This window comes from Eucyclogobius newberryi, unplaced genomic scaffold (genome assembly GCF_026437365.1).
Source record: "Eucyclogobius newberryi isolate DKJ021-1_F unplaced genomic scaffold, fEucNew1.0.hap1 SCAF_15, whole genome shotgun sequence".
In the NCBI taxonomy this organism is placed as follows: Eukaryota; Metazoa; Chordata; class Actinopteri; order Gobiiformes; family Gobiidae; genus Eucyclogobius; species Eucyclogobius newberryi.
In genome coordinates this window covers 27,400,312-27,420,344 of record NW_027315779.1, presented here as the reverse complement: position 1 = coordinate 27,420,344, position 20,033 = coordinate 27,400,312, and the positions used below count along the sequence as shown (strand labels likewise).

At 41.9% G+C, this 20,033-nt stretch overlaps 1 protein-coding gene across 1 annotated transcript in view; it reads left to right on the top strand.

Moving 5' to 3' along the window:
- Window positions 1–20,033, top strand: part of zbtb16a (zinc finger and BTB domain containing 16a) — a 235,199-nt gene that overhangs the window by 72,601 nt on the left and 142,565 nt on the right. The gene's annotated exons all lie outside the window — the stretch shown is intronic.

Genomic DNA, 20,033 nt, shown 5'->3' with positions numbered 1-20,033 from the left:
TCCTTCATCCTTCCACCTTCCATACGCTGGACAGTAGCGTGGGCTGGTCTAATATATGTATGTATGCCTGCCACTATACCTGCTTCGGTCGGCAAGCGCTTGTGACACAGAGAACCTTTAAAGGTCCTGTTTGTTGTTGCTCTGTTCCTCCTACACACACACGCGCACACACACACACACAAAAACACACACACACACACACACACACACATACAAGCACACGTCTGGACGGTGACTCATTGCATTAGCGCCAAGATCGATTCTCCTCTTTTCCATGTATTCGAGAGACGTCTAACCTCTTTTCCCAACCCCACGCGATATTTTAGTCCAATATCCACCCGGACCCAGCCTCTTAACACCTGGCTATGTTATGTTATGTTATGTTATGTTAAGGAAAGAAAGTATTGTACAGTGAGAAAAGTCAAGTAGTCGTGCAAAGTTGTCGTTGATGTCTGAACCGAAGCAACGCAATGAAGCGAGCGTACGATCGCGAAACGGCCGACGGTCGCTTCACGTCAAGGAGGTTCCGAGTTCTTCGAATGTTTCGCCACCGTTTCTGGGTAGCTTTCCTTCCAGGCGCTCAACGAAAAAAACGTGCGCGATAGGTACGAACCCTCCGGCTAAGGTTGTCCTGACCAGGCCAAGCTCAAGTGTTGATGGGAATGGGCATCGAAGGGACGGGTCAAATGAATCGTCTGAAGTCCTTTCAACTTGACAACGATCTCGTCTTTGGGGTTGAATAAAGGCGCCGGCAAAATAATTCACTTTTGTTTATCCGCCGTTGAGATGTTAAACTCTGTGGCAGCTTTCGTTTCGTGTGGATAGGCCCAGTAATTACAGAGATATGACCCATAAACCAGGTCAACAAATCTGCAACAACAAATTCCAGCAAAGAATTCTGACCTGTCTTCTTGAGGGATTCTAGAATATTACGATGTCACGCGAACCCAATCTGTTGAGATCTTACCGGTACATGACATTTAACTTGACAGGGACTATTCCCATCAGCTGTTTTCGACCACCACGTTCACGCTCCGGCTTATTGAACGAAGATCATTCACTCGTTTCCCGTTTGCAGCCGTGTGATGTTTCGCGAGCGCGGCGGGTCGGGGGGGGGAAAGTCTGCTCTCCAGCGGAATCAGCGACCCCGCCGTGACACCCAGACGCTACTATTTCCGAGCCCGCCCCCCTATGGCCAAAAAGCTGTCAGCACATATTTTATCCTCTATTCTCTATTCCTATATTCGCTTTCTCTCCCCGCCCTCTCCAAGGCGGCTCGCACATCCACCGACACAGGCCGGCTGCCAAAGAGCAAGCTGCCTTAAGCTCGCTAGGTTTCAAAGTTATGAATCTAGATTAACGGATTACTTCTGGGCCGCCTTAACATGTCAATTAGTGTTTGGATTAGGCAACTGAACAGGGTTTCCCGTGGATTCTAATTTGAAACGAAGCCACTCTTGCTATAATTTGAGGGTTGAGGGAACGTTCCTTGCAAAGAAAATTCGTAATGTTATAAGGTCTGAACCATGAGTGAAGAACATGTTTAAGATTATTTGTCTCACTCTGATGATGAACTTGCCTGACCCGCCAGCCCCGCCCACATTCTGTTCGAATGCGTCTCGGTCTGGAATCGGACCATTGGAGGGCGTCAAAAAAAAACTTTCCAGCATTTACCGCTCCAACCATCGCCGCTAATTCGTGTCACGTGTCCCTCAAATGAGGAAGACTTTGTGTCACGTGTCTCTCAAATGCGGAAGACTTTGTGTCACGTGTCTCTCAAATACGGAAGACTTTGTGTCACGTGTCTCTCAAATGCGGAAGACTTTGTGTCACGTGTCTCTCAAATGCGGAAGACTTTGTGTCACGTGTCTCTCAAATGCGGAAGACTTTGTGTCACGTGTCTCTCAAATGAGGAAGACTTTGTGTCACGTGTCTCTCAAATGCGGAAGACTTTGTGTCACGTGTCTCTCAAATGCGGAAGACTTTGTGTCACGTGTCTCTCAAATGAGGAAGACTTTGTGTCACGTGTCTCTCAAATGAGGAAGACTTTGTGTCACGTGTCTCTCAAATATTTTCGGAACATTCAGAACAAAATATATAACTTTATTTACCTCAGATTTACAGAGTTTAGTGCGTCGCTTGTTGACTCAGCAGAAGTCGGCAACGTTTCTCAGTCTGTTATTTTTATCCTTTCCTCGTAATCCACCATGTTTGTTTAGACACAAACGGACAATGCATTTGTCTGATTGGTTAATCCGCCTGTCAATCACTCCCTTTGGAAATTGGTGCGACTGGGTTGGATCCCAGAAGCTCGGGTTTTGTAAAGTCTGTCAAAACGTGTTGGGAATGGCTGGTCAGGCAAATGATGAACTACTTTATGCAGTTATTTCTCATCGAGCAATGTATCTAAATGGAAAGTGACATTTTTTGACAGTGTTTATGAAAAGGGAAAGTTAAAATCATCCATAATGGGCATTGGTAATGATGGAAAGAATTCTGAAAATAAGTACCGTAACTGCGTAAAAGTACAGTTATATATAGTCATATTTGTCGCTACATTTCCCGTCCATACGTGTCATTTGGAATAAAATGGCTATAAAATATCAACTGCCAACTGCCTTAAGTCTAGTTTATTTGAACCGTAATTTGCTTTTACTTTTAACCAAGTGACCAGTAAGCAAAAAAGTGAATATTTATGGTATGATGTAAAGGTGCACTATCTAACTTTTTTGTTTGAGGGTTCCCCACCTGCTTGTCTCCATGGTGATGTTATTGCTTTGCCTGGATCGCAAGCCACAGGTTTAGCCATAGAAAACATAGATATTACGCTGCGGTCATTTGATCCTCGGAAACTCAAAGTTCTAACTTGTTTGCATTCATGTCAGAGTCTGCTCTTCAATAGCCTTTAATAGAGCTCACCAGTACCTTTTGTTGTTAGCTTTGTACAAAACTAAACGTTCGCTAGTTATTTGTTTGGGAACACGTTACATGTCGGGTCTTTTTGCACAAATATGTAGCTTTTTTCTATGGCCAAATTAATGTAGTGAAGTTTAGTCAAAAGCTCAAATGTTTAATATGAATGAACAAATCAGCTGGTTTTCGTCAGGTGTTGAGGAGCATATTTTAACTCATTTTCCAAAGTTCCCGAGAACCACCTGAACGCAGCATAAATAAATGCACTGCAGATCTGTTTAATGCCGTTACATCTCCATGGAGACCAGGCACCCACTAGCAAAGTGCTCCTGTAAGTAACTGCGTATATACATAATTGCAATACAAATCATCATAGACAACTATTAAGAAGTTTAGTCAGAACCTCACAGGACACATTCCGGTTTTACTGATTCATGCCCCATTTTATAACAACTACTTTTATCTTTTCCATATTTAGCTCAACATTCGCTCGGAGGCACTTTCCCTGCATGATTTAAATCAACTGCTGTGGTGGAATTTTTACTGTACCATGGCCTACTTTACAATACAACATTTCAAAGCATCGTCCACTGCAGACAAAGGTTCAGGAATGTCACGTAGTAACATTCCTGAACGTGGGAAGAAACTATTTGGACACCATCAGTGAAATCTTTAGTTTTCTTTCGTTCACATCAAAATTTCTTTAATTTGTGGTCTAATTCATACTTCCTGAAGGATAAAGTGAAGTGAATTTGACACAAAGCTACATTTGTACCTTTTTTAGTGTATCTTATATCGAAATTACTTATTTTGTCCTAGAATTTTCCATTTTTATTTTGAAAGCTTTAGTAATGTTATGTTTCTGTAAATGACTAAATGATGCCACCTCCTTAAGAATGATAATAACATCGATGCCGACTGTCCCCACGGATACGGACAGGGATTGTGTAAGGGTCGGCGTGGACAGCAGGTCGATGAGAACCCGGTCCAGACGTGGTTTATTGTTAATCTCTCGGCGCTGAAAACATGATGTCCCTCAAGAGAAAACAAGCAGACTGTACTGTACTGCCCGTCCTGTCCTGGCTGTGGACCATGTGTGCTGCCAGTTAGTAAATATAATCTTTGTTTATTTTTGTAGTAGATTTTTTTTTTCCTTCCCTGTGCACTCACATTTTAATGAATTGATTCATGTAGTAAATTTGTCTGATTTCTAGGGCATTTTAATTATTATTATTTGTGTATATTTCCTGCTTTTCAAAATTCAAGATTTTTTTTTGTTGTTGAAAATTTAAGAAATTGATTTGAGTAGTTTATTCATTTTGTTTGGTTCTTAAATCTAGATTTTTGGACCTTTTATCTTTATTTTTTATGAGCTCATGTCCAATCATGTTCCTTTTCACAGTTTCTCATTTATTAAAAGTAAAGCTCTTATGTGGTTGCTTTCAGTTACTTTGGGTTTAAGTGTAGTTTTCTAGATTAAAGGTAATTTATTTATTATTTTTAAGCCAGATCTGAGCCTGGTCCAGAGCAGGAGTCGTGTGGAGCCCGTTACTGTGGTGATTTACACTTAACTAAATCATACTATCAACTAAAACATATTTTCAACGACAGAAAACTCTTGAGTTCGCTCCAACTGAACCTGAACTCAGCCCAAACTAAACTGGCTGCTGTCTGCTCTGATTAATTTTGATTCTTTAATATAATATGACAAAATGTTCTGTCCTCTACAATGTGCAAGTCTATTATACTTCTCAGGTCACTCTGACCTTCCATATTTTTTTTTTTTTTAGATGTAAAATAATACGACTCGAATATATTTCCGCGCAGCTTTCCATGAATTCATCGAGCAGTTGTCCTCCTGGCAACCGCACTGGCCCCGTCGTGTCCCTCTCTTTCTCAGAATATGATGATGTGGCGCGGTAAATCAACTCCAGCGCTGTTGTGTAATGCCTACTAAACGGCGCTGTCCAACTACCGGCTCGCTGCTCCGCTCTCTGGCTCTCATCAGACAAAATCATCCCTCCGTCTCCTCTTTTCCTCCCATTTCCACCGCTCCCTCTCCTCTCTCATTTTCCCTCCCGTCTTTTTCTCGTTTCCTCTCTCCGTTCTCCCCCTTTTTCTCGGCCTACATACCACGGTTTCTCTCTTCTCTATCCCTCTCTCTTCTGTTTCTCTTACCCGTTCCCTCCCTCTCCAATTCCACACACTGTTTACACATACGGCTGACCCTTATATCATTGCCAGTATTAGCTAGCACGTCAACAAGGCGCGTATTTGGGCGAGACCGGACAGGAATTCTAAATAGATCTGTGACCAAAGTGCAGTTTCCAAAGGATACAACGGTTATCTCAGTACTGATGAGTAGTTGTATTTGAACTATCTGTCCGTGAAGTGAACTGAGGCAAGTGTATTTGATATTAATGCATATTGGGTTTTGCTTGATACTGCCATTATTTAGAACAATGGTAGACCTGGTGTGTCGTGCGGTATGCGGTATATCGTGCGGTATATCGTGCGGTATATCGTGCAGTGTATCGTGCGGTATGCGGTATATCGTGTGGTATGCGGTATGTCGTGCGGCATATCGTGTGGTATGCGGTATATCGTGTGGTATGCGGTGTATCGTGCGGTATATCGTGTGGTATGCGGTATATCGTGTGGTATGCGGTGTATCGTGTGGTATGCGGTGTATCGTGCGGTATATCGTGTGGTATGCGGTGTATCGTGCGGTATATCGTGTGGTATGCGGTATATCGTGTGGTATGCGGTGTATCGTGTGGTATGCGGTGTATCGTGCGGCATATCGTGTGGTATGCGGTATATTGTGCAGTGTATCGTGCGGTATGCGGTATCTCGTGTGGTATGCGGTGTATCATGCGGTATATCGTGCGGTATGCGGTATAATGTGTAGTATGCAGTGTATCGTGTGGTATGCGGTGTATCGTGCGGTATGCGGTGTATCGTGCAGTATATCGTGCGGTATGCGGTATATCGTGTGGTATGCGGTATATCGTGCGGTATGCGGTATAACGTGTAGTATGCGGTGTATCGTCTGGTATGCGGTGTATCGTGTGGTATGCGGTGTATCGTGTGGTATGCGGTATATCGTGTGGTATGCGGTATATCGTGTGGTATGCGGTATATCGTGTGGTATGCGGTATATCGTGTGGTATGCGGTGTATCTTGTGGTATGAGGTATATTGTGTGGTGTGCGGTATATCGTGCGGTATGCGGTAGATCGTGTGGTATGCGGTGTATCGTGCGGTATAGCGTGCGGTATGCGGTATATCGTGTGGTATGCAGTGTATCGTGTGGTATATCATGTGGTATGCGGTGTATCGTGTGGTATGCGGTGTATCGTGTGGTATATCGTGTGGTATGCAGTATATCGTGTGGTATGCGGTGTATCGTGTGGTATAACGTGTGGTATGCGGTATATCGTGCGGTATACGGTATAACGTGTAGTAAGCGGTGTATCGTGTGGTATGCGGTGTATCTTGTGGTATGCGGTATATTGTGTGGTATGCGGTGTATCGTGCGGTATATCGTGCGGTATGTGGTATATCGTGCGGTATGCGGTATATCGTGTGGTATGCGGTGTATCGTGCGGTATAGCATGCGGTATATCGTGTGGTATGCGGTGTATCGTGTGGTATATCGTGTGGTATATCGTGTGGTATATCGTGTGGTTTGCGGTATATCGTGCGGTATATTGTGCGGTATGCGGTATATCGTGTGGTATGCGGTGTATCGTGCGGTATGCGGTATATCGTGTGGTACGCGGTGTATCGTGCGGTATAGCGTGCGGTATGCGGTATATCGTGCGGTATGCGGTGTATCGTGTGGTATATCGTGTGGTATATCGTGTGGTATATCGTGTGGTATATCGTGTGGTATATCGTGTGGTATGCGGTGTATCGTGCGGTATAGCGCGCGGTATGCGGTATATCGTGTGGTATATCGTGTGGTATGCCATGTATCGTGTGGTATATCGTGTGGTATGCGGTATATCGTGTGGTATGCGGTATATCGTGTGGTATGCAGTGTATCGTGTGGTATATCGTGTGGTATGCGGTATATTGTGTGGTATGCAGTGTATCGTGTGGTATATCGTGTGGTATGCGGTATATCGTGTGGTATGCCGTGTATCGTGTGGTATATCGTGTGGTATGCGGTATATCATGTGGTATGCCGTGTATCGTGTGGTATATCGTGTGGTATGCGGTATATCGTGTGGTATGCAGTGTATCGTGTGGTATATCGTGTGGTATGCGGTGTGTATCGTGTGGTATATCGTACGGTATGCGGTATATCGTGTGGTACATCGTGTGGTATGCGGTATATCGTGTGGTGTGCGGTATATCGTGTGGTATGCGGTGTATCGTGCGGTGTATCGTGCGGTATATCGTGCTGTGTGCGGTATATCGTGCGGTGTATCGTACAGTGTATGGCGCGCCGTATCGTGCGTTCCAGGCAAATGGTAACGTGAGTTTTTTTAGATTTTTCCCACGTACGATTTGGAAAACATGCCCTGGAACGCAGCTGGAACTGGTCATTCCTGTCCTATTCCTGACTTCTAGATGTATAATATTCATGAATAAAGTGTATTATTGATGACTTTTGTTGACATCTGTATCTACACCTGCCGCTGTGTGTTTTTGAGTCCGTATATGACAATTAAAATAGTTTGATGTGGTAATCGCCACTAAACATGACTCTAAAGATAAACGATATAAGCATTTGCTACAGGTTAAATCCAACAATATTCTGTTAATCAACATGTTGAGCGAGCTTTGTGACAATCATCCTTTAGATAACATTTCTTCAGCCTACGGTTTAGCATCAGTGTTGACATAGGAGTTATTTCAGCTGGAACGCCTGGAGCTCGAGTGGTAAATAACCGATCTCCCAGTCGCCTGGCACAAAGCAGTGGTCCGAGATTAGACATGGTATGATCTGCTTTAGATCTAGTGGTACTCCATAAAGCCAAACATCTGCTAATACTCGGTACCAAAAGTTTGATGTCCTTTCTGTCGCTTCAAGGCACTGGAATGAGGAAGTAACACTTTTATTGTTACAGTCAAATTTCATTCCGAATTGCAAAAATGTACAGGGAACATTAAACAGTTTATTTTGCCGTTAAACACATCTCTACAAACAATTCAACAGCGTCACACTTTGACTGTCGACACGCGTTTATTCCCGAGTTGATTTCCCCCCAAAATATTCCGGCGTTTTTTTTCCTGGTGGAATGGTCCAGGGCAGCAGGTGCACGGCAGGCCTCCCCTCGGTCATTACTATAAATAACAGTGAGTTAGTGGCCCGGCCAGCTTAAATAAGGATTAAAAGGATCAGGAGAAAATAAGTGCACACTTTTGAGGGCAGCAAATTGTGTTTGCAAAGAGTGCGCGTGGAAGCGGAGAGGAAGTGTAGAGAGCCGAAATAAGTCCTCATCCCCGCCGTACATCTGCCTCCGCTCGGCCCGTCTGTGTGGAGAGTGGAGGTTATGACATGCAATCAATTTTATAGTTGTTGGTTTTGTAATTTGCAGCCGCTAATGTGCTCTGGACGGTTGTTCATATATCGCTAATGAAACGTGATTGGCAGATGTGGTGGGATTTTACGATCTAACGTTCGTAGTATCACTTTATAATAACCTCACATTAATCACTCTTAATAAGGCATGAACAAAGACTTAATTCATCATGACTAGTTTACCAAGCACGATACCTGTTATTATGGCCGTCGCCGATAAGCAAATCCAAAACAATTCATTGTTTGATGCCTTTGTGGGTGTGTGAGGCTTAAAATGTCGTCTTACGAGTACTTCAAAGTTCCACGCTGTATTGCTTTTCACTGCATCAACCCCAAGGACTTTCACAATAACACATGTTGCCGTGTGATATATATATTTCTACGGGAAAATGTCACAAACAGTGTTACAAAGACTGCTCTATGTCTGGGTAATTCTTGCACTTTGTAACTTTTGTGGTGGAAGTCGGCCAACAGGCTGTTTCCATGGAAATGTCATAGCATTAAACGGTTCTCTGTGGGGCTAAGTGGGTGACGCCAGCAAGTTACAAGTCAGATCTGCGGAGAGACGAGCCCGTACTCTAAAGCTGCTTGTTTTTGCACAATTGGAATAAAACCATCAAATTACCATATTTTCCGGAGTCGCACCAGCCCAAAAATGCATAATAGAGAAAAAAAAAAACATATTTAAGATGCACTGGAGTATGAAATGCGGTTGCAAGTGTGACAATAACAAATCATATCACATATAAATCGCTCTTGAGTATACGTATAAGTATATAAGTATAAGTATAAGTCGCACCCCGGCCAAAACTATGAAAAAAGGTGTGACTTATAGTCTGGAAAATACGGTAAAGCAATACATTTCAAAAGAATGTAATTGAATAAATACAGCCAAGGTTACTTCAATTCCATAGAACCGTCCAACAGTAAAGTTACACATAGGTAATAAATATGATTTATTACCGCTCGGCTCAAACACACGTCCGCAAAAAGTCAGATTTTTATTATTTTTTCACCCAACTTTTAACTTCGCTGCAGTCTGATGTGCACCGAACCGTCTGGAGAAGTGTCTGCCGTGGGAACAAAGCTTAGGCACGGAGGTGGAAGATCACATGCACAAAGTAGTCGTGTTAACGCCCCATCCGACAGACAAACGCCTTCAACTCCTGTCTGCTCGGGTTGGCGCATCAAACGCCGTCGGTGCCGTCAGAAATCTGAAAATAGCACGTCAACATTTCCCTTTCTTTAGAGTTTATTCTCGACAATGTTGCAGTTTGCTCGAGTTGTCTTTTTCATTTTTCTTCTTCTTTTTTTTTCCTTCTTCTCTTCCCCTTTTCCTCCTTCCCTCGCCGCGCCGTCTTGATGTGAGAGGTTACAGCGCATCAAGTAGAAGAGTGTCTGGCTGCTTTTTATAGACCACCAAAGCTCGGCACACAAAGTCTTCCCTCCCGCTTCATGAATTATGCATCGGCATCACCTTCCATCAAGTGGCAGAGAAACCTCAAAGATGTCTAACTTTAGCTCCCATTCTGAAAGCCAAACAGTGCCGGGGATGTGTTATTTTGAATGCCGCGGAGAAGCTAAGCACCTGTTACATCAATACACAGGGAGAGAAAAAAAAAAGAAAAGAAAGAAAGAAGGCAGCGACAACCTGTGAGATGGCGGCGCGCAGGCTACAAAGAGCGGTTAAATGCAGGTAGTGGCGCGGAGATTGTCGAGAGCGGAGTGCAGAATCAAAGGTGCAAAAGTTTGGTTCAAAGTGTTTAGCGCGCTAGCGACAAAGGCTAACAAATGCGGCGACGCAAGAATGGCAAAGGAGTTTGGTTTGAAACGCTACAGTTTACATGACAAAAGGGGTAACTCGCAGCAATTGTAAAAGTTATGGAGGTTTTTTTATCCGCTTTATTTGTGACAAAATGTAATGTTTTTATATTTGTTTTGCACCAAGTCTGCTCATTTAGGTGTTATAGCTTCAGATATATGCAATGTTTTGGGAACTTTTTTCCCATTCAAAAATTGTATACAGTATTTGGTTTTAAATTGTTGCTTGCTTTGGAAATGGTCATTTTTCAATCTTCTGAAACACATGGATGGAAAGGCTTTTAGTTCATAATGTGCGATGTGTAAAGATGTACAACCACTATACGCACATGCTAACTTAATGGCTAACACATTCTATACAACTGTAAAAAAAAAAAAAAAAATCTAATATTGCTGATTTTCTAATGTGTTCTATCAACCAACCATGTGACTAGAATTTGTGATTTTTCATGTCATAGTACTATGCAACTGTATAAAAAAAAAAAAAGACAATGTGGATGAAAATAATACAAATCCGATCAGATTCAAAATGGCACAGATTGCAAGTTGTCAAGAAATATTCCCAAGTACGGGAACATTTTTAGTTCATAAATGGTTCATCATAGTCCATAAATCCACTGGTGGTGTTTTCTTTTGTGCCTCATTTAAAGTTAAAGTGTAAATTATCAGTAAACTATTTATCTAGACCGGTTTCTTGCATTTAGCGATCGTTACTTGATTAGCAAAGCCTTCGTTTCACCAGACGCTTAGCGGTTTGAATGTAGGGATGATGTTTGTGGAATGGTGCAGAATAACGACCACGATGCTTTTCAGTCGTCCTCGGGGCAAACGTGATCACAAAAGTACATAACCTCTACTTCTAAGAGTTGAACCGTAAGCTAAAACTTAACTAAAACCGTGGGCAACTGGCTTATCATCAAGCTAGGTACATGTGACAAAGAAACCAAGAAAGAAACCGATATAAGGCGAGTCTCTTTCAGATGAATGACTTCAGATCCAGGACTATCGCACAATATTGAGCGTAAAGACTTTGATATCACGTCCGGATGAGCCAATCTGCCGTTTTTTTACACGCTTCCCAAAGAACGGCGCGGTGTTTCCTGAGTGAATTCCACCTTCAGAGGAACGAGGAAAGCCAGGTATCTATGCGGATTAGCACCCAAAGGTGTCAGTCGAACAAAGAGTTGCAATTAGAACTTAAGGATTATTCCGCTTTGTACTGTAGAGGGAGAGCAGGCTTTGGAGAATAGCACTGTTAGCTAATATCTACTACTAGGTTAACATTTCAGCATGCTAATTGATAGTAGTTTTGAATTATTGCTGCTAGGAGGAATTTGTGGTATTTAAAGGTTCAGTTAAATGGTAAAAAAAAAAAATTACGTCCCCACTGCATAACAGTTTGGTTGGTAAATTACAAAGCAGATTCATTTTGCTAAATTATTTCGATATTAAAGCAGAATATCACCAAAACAAAAGTGCTTTTGTAAATAAGTATTTTTTTTAAATTATTTTTTTAAATCCAAAGTGCTTCACAATGAAAAAGACAGAGATTAAACGATGATTCAAACAGCAGACAACAACAGACAGTAACAAAAACCACAGAAGAAACATACAGGCAAGAGACAAGAAATATAAAATTCCAGTCCTTTCATATTGTCTTTAATAATGCATGTTGACTTGATTTTCTTTAAGGAACAAAACTAGTAGAATAATTTGTTGAGGCTGCAACTAACAACTGTTTTGCTCTTCGATTAATCAATTAGTTGTTTGGATTTGCAGAGGCCCATGAATATAAGATTTGAACTAAATTTGACCCAGATGAAGCCGATCCTGCTTTGCTTGATTGAGCACAAACAAAAATGTTTCATCAAAAAAACATTTTCCATTTTGATGTCTGGTCCAAACTGCACAGTTGTGGAGTCCATGTAAAGTCCAGATAACAATTATTCAATTACTGAATTAGTTGACAATTATCTCAATATCATTTAGTTGCGATTAATCAAATAGCTTGTTTTCAGTGTTTTTTTTTGCATCTAGCAATTTTTCATGACAAAATGCATCTGATATTTTGACACCCCTGTGCTCTCTGTCAGTCGAGAATGACGCTGTATCACCTTCATCAAAAGTGCACCAATCACACGAGCCGCCGTCCGATTTGGGGGGCCCGGCTGGTGTCACCGCTCACCGTTATAAATAACTGCATGAAAGGTACTCCTCTCTTTCTCGACCTCTCTCCCCCACCCTTTTTCTTATTCCCTCTCTCCAGACCTGTTCGAATGCCGCTGATGGGCCCGCGTGCCTGTGTGCGGTTGGAATATCTATGTTCGTCTGGCCGTGCGGGTGGGATGGCAAGGGGGGCAGAGTCATTGATATGTGCGGGCCGACCTGGATAAACAGCATGCCGCGTGCTACATCCTGATGGAGCATGGGCGCGACGCAGAGGGAAGGCATCGCGCGGGGAATGTGTATAGGTGAAGAGTAAAATTACAAGATGGGTGCTCCCTTTGACGTAAAATGGAGTCGTATATGGAAACGAGAGGGCAGCGGACCTTCGGACTCGTGGGGGGCAATCGCGCAGACAACGCCAACAAAGTCAAAATCAATAAATATACAGAGTACAAAAGGTCCGGGCGACGTTTGTTAAGCTTAATCAACAGGATGTTACGTCTCGCATTTACGCATTTAAGTGTTTTAATTGCAAAAAAAAATAAATGAAATCTAAAAACAATTGAATAGTTTGTTGGCAAAAAAAGATTTTGCCGTTTTGATTCTAATTATTCTTTTTGATACCACATTCTAAACATGTTTTGGATTGATAAGTTGAGGGGAATTGCTCAGGAAGAAGAATATTTTAGACCTTTTATCGCAAATTAACACTAACTCATGTATCCTGGCTCGCGTCTCCACAGATCTGGCCAGTGACTTGCCCTAGTAGTGGCGTCAGATGCTTGTTTCCATGGATATAGACAAGTTAAGTGCCGTACTGTGGAAAAATCCAAGCAAATGAGTAACAGTAACGCCGTGGAGACTTCAGGGATTTATTTATTGGGATAAATACTTGAAAATCGCACTTGGGTAGTACAGTTCTGAAGTAAAAGTACTCTTACTCAAGTTCTTCCAACATTCCAGCAGTGTCTTTGCTGAAAACCAATCGACTCAACCAACCGCTCCCCCCCGCCGCCTTCTCCCAACAGCCACAATACTCACGCCGTCATAGACAAAAGGACATTACATTTCGTTACACATCCGACGGCCTCTCCGCAAATTATCCCCGGTGTAAGTGGCCTAATGCTTCACCCAAACAAGCGCTCCGTCCATTTGGGCGCGCGGTTAAAGGGCCCATCGCAGGCTCGCGGCACAATCGGCTGTCACGGCGAACAAAGCCGGGGCCATGATGCACAAGGCGACGGGATGACACACGCCTGACGGACGTAATGCAGGCCTAAGTGGTGCGCCAACCTCTTATTTGGCAACTTGTGACGGAGAGAGGCATGATGGGGTTTGGAGTCCATTAGAAGGCGAGCTACGACACTCCCGACAATATGGAGCAGAGAGAGGGGGAAGTGATTGGTGGTGGCAGGGGGGGAAAGAAATGGGGAGATTCAACCCAAACAGTTCATAAAGTAAGAAGCGTTGTTGTGGCTTGACATTTAGATTGCCGAAACAATAAGGGCAGTTTTTGTCCGAGTGACGCTGTTACTACTAAGAGTGCTATTGAATTGAATCAGTCCAACTTTGTGCATGGTCAGTTCGTCTGTATGAAGGCGGAAATCTAGTTGCATGACCTTTCACCTGTATAGTATGTTTTGTCAACCCTTAAAGGCGCAATGGACGATTTTTCGGCGATTTGAGAACGCAGGCGGAAGTGCGCATGCGCACTCCCCCGTGCGGACTGATACAACACACACGTGCGTTTGTTTATTAGCGCAACGGAGCGCATCGCATCGCTCGTCTCCCGTAGATTTCTGTCCACTTCTGCGTCAGCTCGAACTGTCTTTCTCCATCTTCATTTTGCCCCGTACACTGAGGGAACTATATTATGATAGATCCATAAGCTTAGGCACGCGGAAACGTGGGGACGATCCTGACGCGGCTGCAGGTGAGCGGTAGGTGCGTTTTATGATTGATACGTGGCAGGACTAATCGGCAGTCCACGCCACGAGGAAATAAGACTTAGATTTGTGCCAAAACACTAAAATGATTGTAGCATCGTTGAAATCTCAAACGATTACAAGTCGATTTTCAGCCCCTGGTGTGTAGACGGATTTCAAAAAAGAAGTTGGGAAAGTTTCACCTTCTAATCCAAAGCCATTTGCGTACTTTCAACCGGCGGATACTATAATACTTGTGGAGTGTCTTTGTTCAAGGCACTTCATCTGCCTTTTAACCATGCAGACTTATATTGTGTATCATAAAGTATAGCGTGCGGGCTGTTTGCCATTTAACTCAAGGCTGCAGGGACTCGCGGGGAAGTCGTCTAACAAGTTGTACGGTATTCATGCAGTCGCAGTTAAAGTCAGCATATTTCCGCAGCCGAGTACCTGGCTTGGGGCTTTGTTCGCTCAAGAAAAGATGATGGATCCATTATTGTAATAGCTCAATATAAAAGCAAGCGTCAACAGTCGACCCAACTGTTCGTCATGACAGTTTGATCATACTCAGTATTTGATGCCATTTCTAAGTATGAGTTTGGAAGGTTTTTGTTTTGTTGTTTTTTTTCTTTTTTGTTTGCCAAAAATTGAGAGGTAAATGACAGACCTGGCCATCGGAAGTAACTTTGAAATATTATTTTAGTTTTTAATTTGCCCCATTACACTTTTTGATGACTTTTTGTTGACTAGCAATGACAACATGTTATGTCCTTGGGCAAGACGCCTACCCTCCCATGTATGAATGCGTTAGTTATTTTGAGTGCTGAGAAAATCACAAGACATTCCTCATAATATTATTCCTGTAAACTGTGGCTTTTATATTTACACAAGCACCCAAAGTATACGACATGACAAGTTTGTATTCCGTTATATGCAAGCAACTTATTCCCAGCAGCGCTAAATTCCCATCAACAATTCAAGCTTGCGTTTTTACTACCTAGCACACGGCGCGCAGTAATCAGCATATGTTTTGTTGACATAAATTTGAGATTTATCACCGCTGTCAGAAGAGACTGTTGGACAAAGTCGATTATTAACTGAGTAAATGAGCTGCGAGGCTTTTATGTGAACTTGCTTAATGGCTACAGTCAACCTGTTTCCAATCGCCCGACAGTCTTACCTCCAGCGCTAGCTCGAGGCGGGCTACTTAGCATAACTCCATACTAGCGGAGACAGGCCGCTGAGCTGACACAATGTTTTACTATCCCGTTTTACATGCCATTAAGTCTTCGATGAGGGGAATAGACTGCCCACTTTTTACACCAAGGCTACACTAATATGTTAAAGGCTGTGACTTTGTGGAGCCGAGCCAACCGTAACGCTTGATTGACAGCTTGAGAGGAGAATGAAGCTTCATTTAGTAGTCTAAAAGAATAAAATGACAATCATTTTTCTGGACAGTGCAAACATTTGACATAGCAACAGGTTGTAGTACTTTTAAATAGGTTGATATATGTCATTTTGGTCGCTTACGCTAACAACTATTGGTATAATAACATTGAAGCGGTGTAAACAGGACTTCCACAGAAAATCCACCATGACACGGGTGCCTAAATGATTTTAGTTTTAGTTTCGAAATATGAATTGATTGATTGAAAAATGTATAGAGTATAAAGTGATATTTGAATTTGATTTCTATGTTCCATTCGAGACAAGGCATTTACAGGCACATTTTAGCACATTCCCAATGCATTCTTAAAATATCATTTGAATGTTTTTATTAAGATTAAAATAATGTGGATATTATTTTTTGGGAAACTATCATCAACACACATACCTAGCTGGAGTACTTCACTACTTTGAAAGTTGTTTGTCGACGAAGGGAAACCAGAACAACCAGAGGAAATCCACCCAGACACAGGCACAACATCCAAACATGTCCACAAAGCTAGCAATCCCAACGCTAGCATAAACAATCCATACTAGTTAATAAAACATTGTTGGAAAAACGTACGCTGGGTAATGCATTCAAAGTCGATGTAAATGCAATCAAAACGGCACAACAAAATGTAGCCCAGACCTAGCTAGCCCCCACCGCCGCCAATGTTAGCCTTTAAAAGCTTTAATTCAACTCTGACCGTTCTCTTTAAATCACCGCTGTTACACCCGCTGTCCGACACCAGCTAACGCCGTGTCGCATTCACACTCGTACACGCTCTCAGCCATTTGCTCATCAAGGCTACATTTCCCGAGAAAATACGGGGCTCGCTTCCACTTTAATAAGTCCGTCCATGGCTTATCAGCGCGGTGTCTCGGAAGCACAATGCCCAGATTGAGGGCCCACACAAAAGGCCCCTGAAAGGGCTTTGTGCCGGCCCCGTGTTGTGGTTTAGTGGACACTCTTATCTGAGTTACGGCGTGGTGAGTACATCAGGGGTGAGAAAGGTACAGAATCCTTCACTCTTGGTTTCGTTCCGTTGCCGTTTAGAAGGTTGAATTTGCAAAGATGGCTTAAATTGCGTATCTGGTTTTGCCGGGAAACAAGGTCCTTTTGTAGCTATGTTTTTGTAGCGTTGTTCTGGGGAATTCAATTGGCAAGGATGATGAAATTTGAAATGCCTCCAGTAAGTAAATACAACTTTGTCACGAAACGATGACAATTCTTACTACGGACACGGAAGCACGAAACCAAATCGAACAACTTTGTCAAACTATGTGTCCAACCAACACACAACCCACTGATGTTTGAGTCTTTTAAGATAATTTTAAGGTGCTAAATGAACAGCTAGCATTAAAAGGCATAATTTATAATGTGCGGCTATAAAATGGTCGCATAGCACAAAGTAGCATTCCATTTACCTGTCTATGTCCAGTTTCAAAAGACAGGAACTCAAAAAGTTTAAGGGTTGAAGACATTTTACTTCACTGTGATCCCAATTTGGAAATCTTTGTGTCATTTTATTGCATTTGTAACATGAATGGACGAACAAGCGCTTGAATAGCACTATTTTTGAGTTGAAACCTGGTCTTTTGAGAGATTTTTTGTACTTTTTAAGAACTGTTCATAACCTCTTTTTGTACTATAAACTCAAAATAAAACTTGTGAATTAGTTTTTTCTGTCAATGACTTGTTGCCTTCGCATGTGATACTTGAAGCATGTTGTTTTCTTTGACTATTTAACTATTATGACGTATATTTGTGTTGCTTGGATGAATGTAGACTTACAAAGTACTTGCAACTAATATAAATTATTGGATTTTCAGTATTTGCATGTGCTTACCCCACTAAAGCGCCATCACCACATATATTTTTCATCTCGACAATTCTCACCCACGAATTGTGACATCGCCGCCTTGAATCCCGACCGATTCCTCGGCGCACACTCGTCTGTCTGTTAGTCCTTCATGGATGTTAAGCGTCGTCATTCCCCGAGCGCTCTCCTTAATAATTCCTACTGCTATTGCCGCCATTGTCAGGACCATCACTCTCCCGTTCCTCCTCGGCCGCCGCGGAGAGGGTTCTAAATCAATTTGCATGCGACATCTTGACATCAATCCGTCATGTTTCGGGGGCGAGCGGCTCCGCGGGTAGACGAGCCAGACGGATATGGCCGGCAGAGCTCCGGAATCAAGGGCAGTGTTTTTTCGCGGGAACCGAAAGGGGAAAAAAAAAGGGTGACGGCTCGCTGTCACTCGGCAACTCACAGATGTCGGGACAGAGATTGGCGGCCGTGTTTTGAAGGGGTGTCGGAATAGAGGTGGGTAGACCAAAGTAGTTTTCAAGTAAATGTGCCAGAGTGGAATGATATTACTCGGGTTGAAGTGAAAAGTAGTGGTCAGGGAATTATTCAAGAGCAAAAGAAAAAGGTGTTTCAGGAAACTACTAATCAAATGATAAATGTTTGTGTGTTTAAGTTATTTGAAAGGTTTCACATTTGATATTGCATGAACGTTGGTATTTTCAAAGGAAACACAACTCACGAAAAGGAGCAGTGTACGGAGCACAAATATTTAAATCATTTCATATTGTCAATTTAAAGCTTCTGTCGCTAGTAGATTAGAAATAGTTTTGGTAGGAGTAAAATTATGGACCATTTTTAACTGAGTACTACCCACCTCTGTTTGTATTTTCGTTTGGTAATTTTGGCAAATTCTTGTATTCGGGTCTATATGATGGTAATGTTATAATGTTGTTTCCTTGACAAAATCAGTCCTGAAGCGCCCTGAATCATGTGTTTTTAAAGATCATACAGCCATTCTTAATTTGTCTTCATTCATTCAAAAAAAAAGTGAGTGAGATAATAATTGTGAGCAGGAATGTTAAACTTTATTTCTCTGCTCTTCTCTTATGTCGACTGGATGCTTCGGCCCTTTGTTATATAAATCTGCTGATTGCTCTCTGATGACTCTGAATTTATTCCCGACGTGACGCAAAGACTTTCCTAAGCTCTACGGAAGATTAAACGTGCCCGTCTCCTGGAAATAATGCACCGTTCTCCCATCCAGTCCGTCTGATCCAAGTATTTCACGTTGCTGGTGAACAAAAATGACAAGAGACACGCATGAGTTTTACAGTTTGGATATGTCTTTGCGAAATGTCAAATTCTATGTGGACACAACTTGGTGAAATGCATCAATAGGTTGGTTTTCTTGTGAGTTAGTGGCATTACAATATTTTAAACTGCATATTAACTGATACAATTTCCCTTTTGACTGTCTTAATGCAGATTTGTCGATGTGGTTTATGGTTAATGTGTTGGCACAACGTTCGACTCAATTATTTGTACATTTTTGGTCAAAATAGCGTCAAAAATGTCAAATTCTACGCTGAATACAACCTGTAATCCACTTGAAACTGAAACCATTTAAATTTAGGACTTATTGTTAATCAGATCAGCTCAACACAATGACTATCTCTGGAATTGTATGCCTTGTGGCGGTGCTTTGAAGGCTCACAGAACATTGAGAGGGTTAGACTCGTGTCGTGGGCAGTATTTAGTTGCCTAACCTCCACGGCCTTTGTCACATAATCAAATATTGTCCGTTTGTTTGGTGCGACCTTGTGAGGTTAAACCCTTTTACGGCTTAACGACTCCATTTGGGACGATAGGTTTTTATTGCACATCATTCTTTATGGTAATACTAAAGAGAACGCTAGATGTTGTTTCAAAAAAGCTGCAATTTCTGATTAAATGTAGGCAATTTTTGTGTGTCTGCTATTCATTCATTATTAATTTACATATTATATTTGTTCCTTGCTTGTATAGTGCATGGATTTTAATTAGAACCATGTTATTTTATGATTTTTATCCAAATATTTTTTTAATAACTTGAATAACATTAGCCTGTGTGCAGCAGTTGGTGTAAAGGAAAAATAATTAAAACAAAATAATTAATCAAACCTGGCATTTAGAATCACTTAGTCATATGATATTCCCCAAGCACAATGAGTTTGTATATTTTTGTACAGTGTGTAAAAGAACCACAATATGTTTTAAATATTTTAAGTAAAAAAAAGTATATATATATTTTAACATCTAACTATTTATTTGTATAACATCTTTCTATTTTTTTTTTTTTTTTTTTTCTATTTCAATTTATTTAATTCCAATAGCCATTTCTCACATTTCTTGCAAAAAGTGAGTAAATCATTCTTTTCAATTGGCGCTTTAA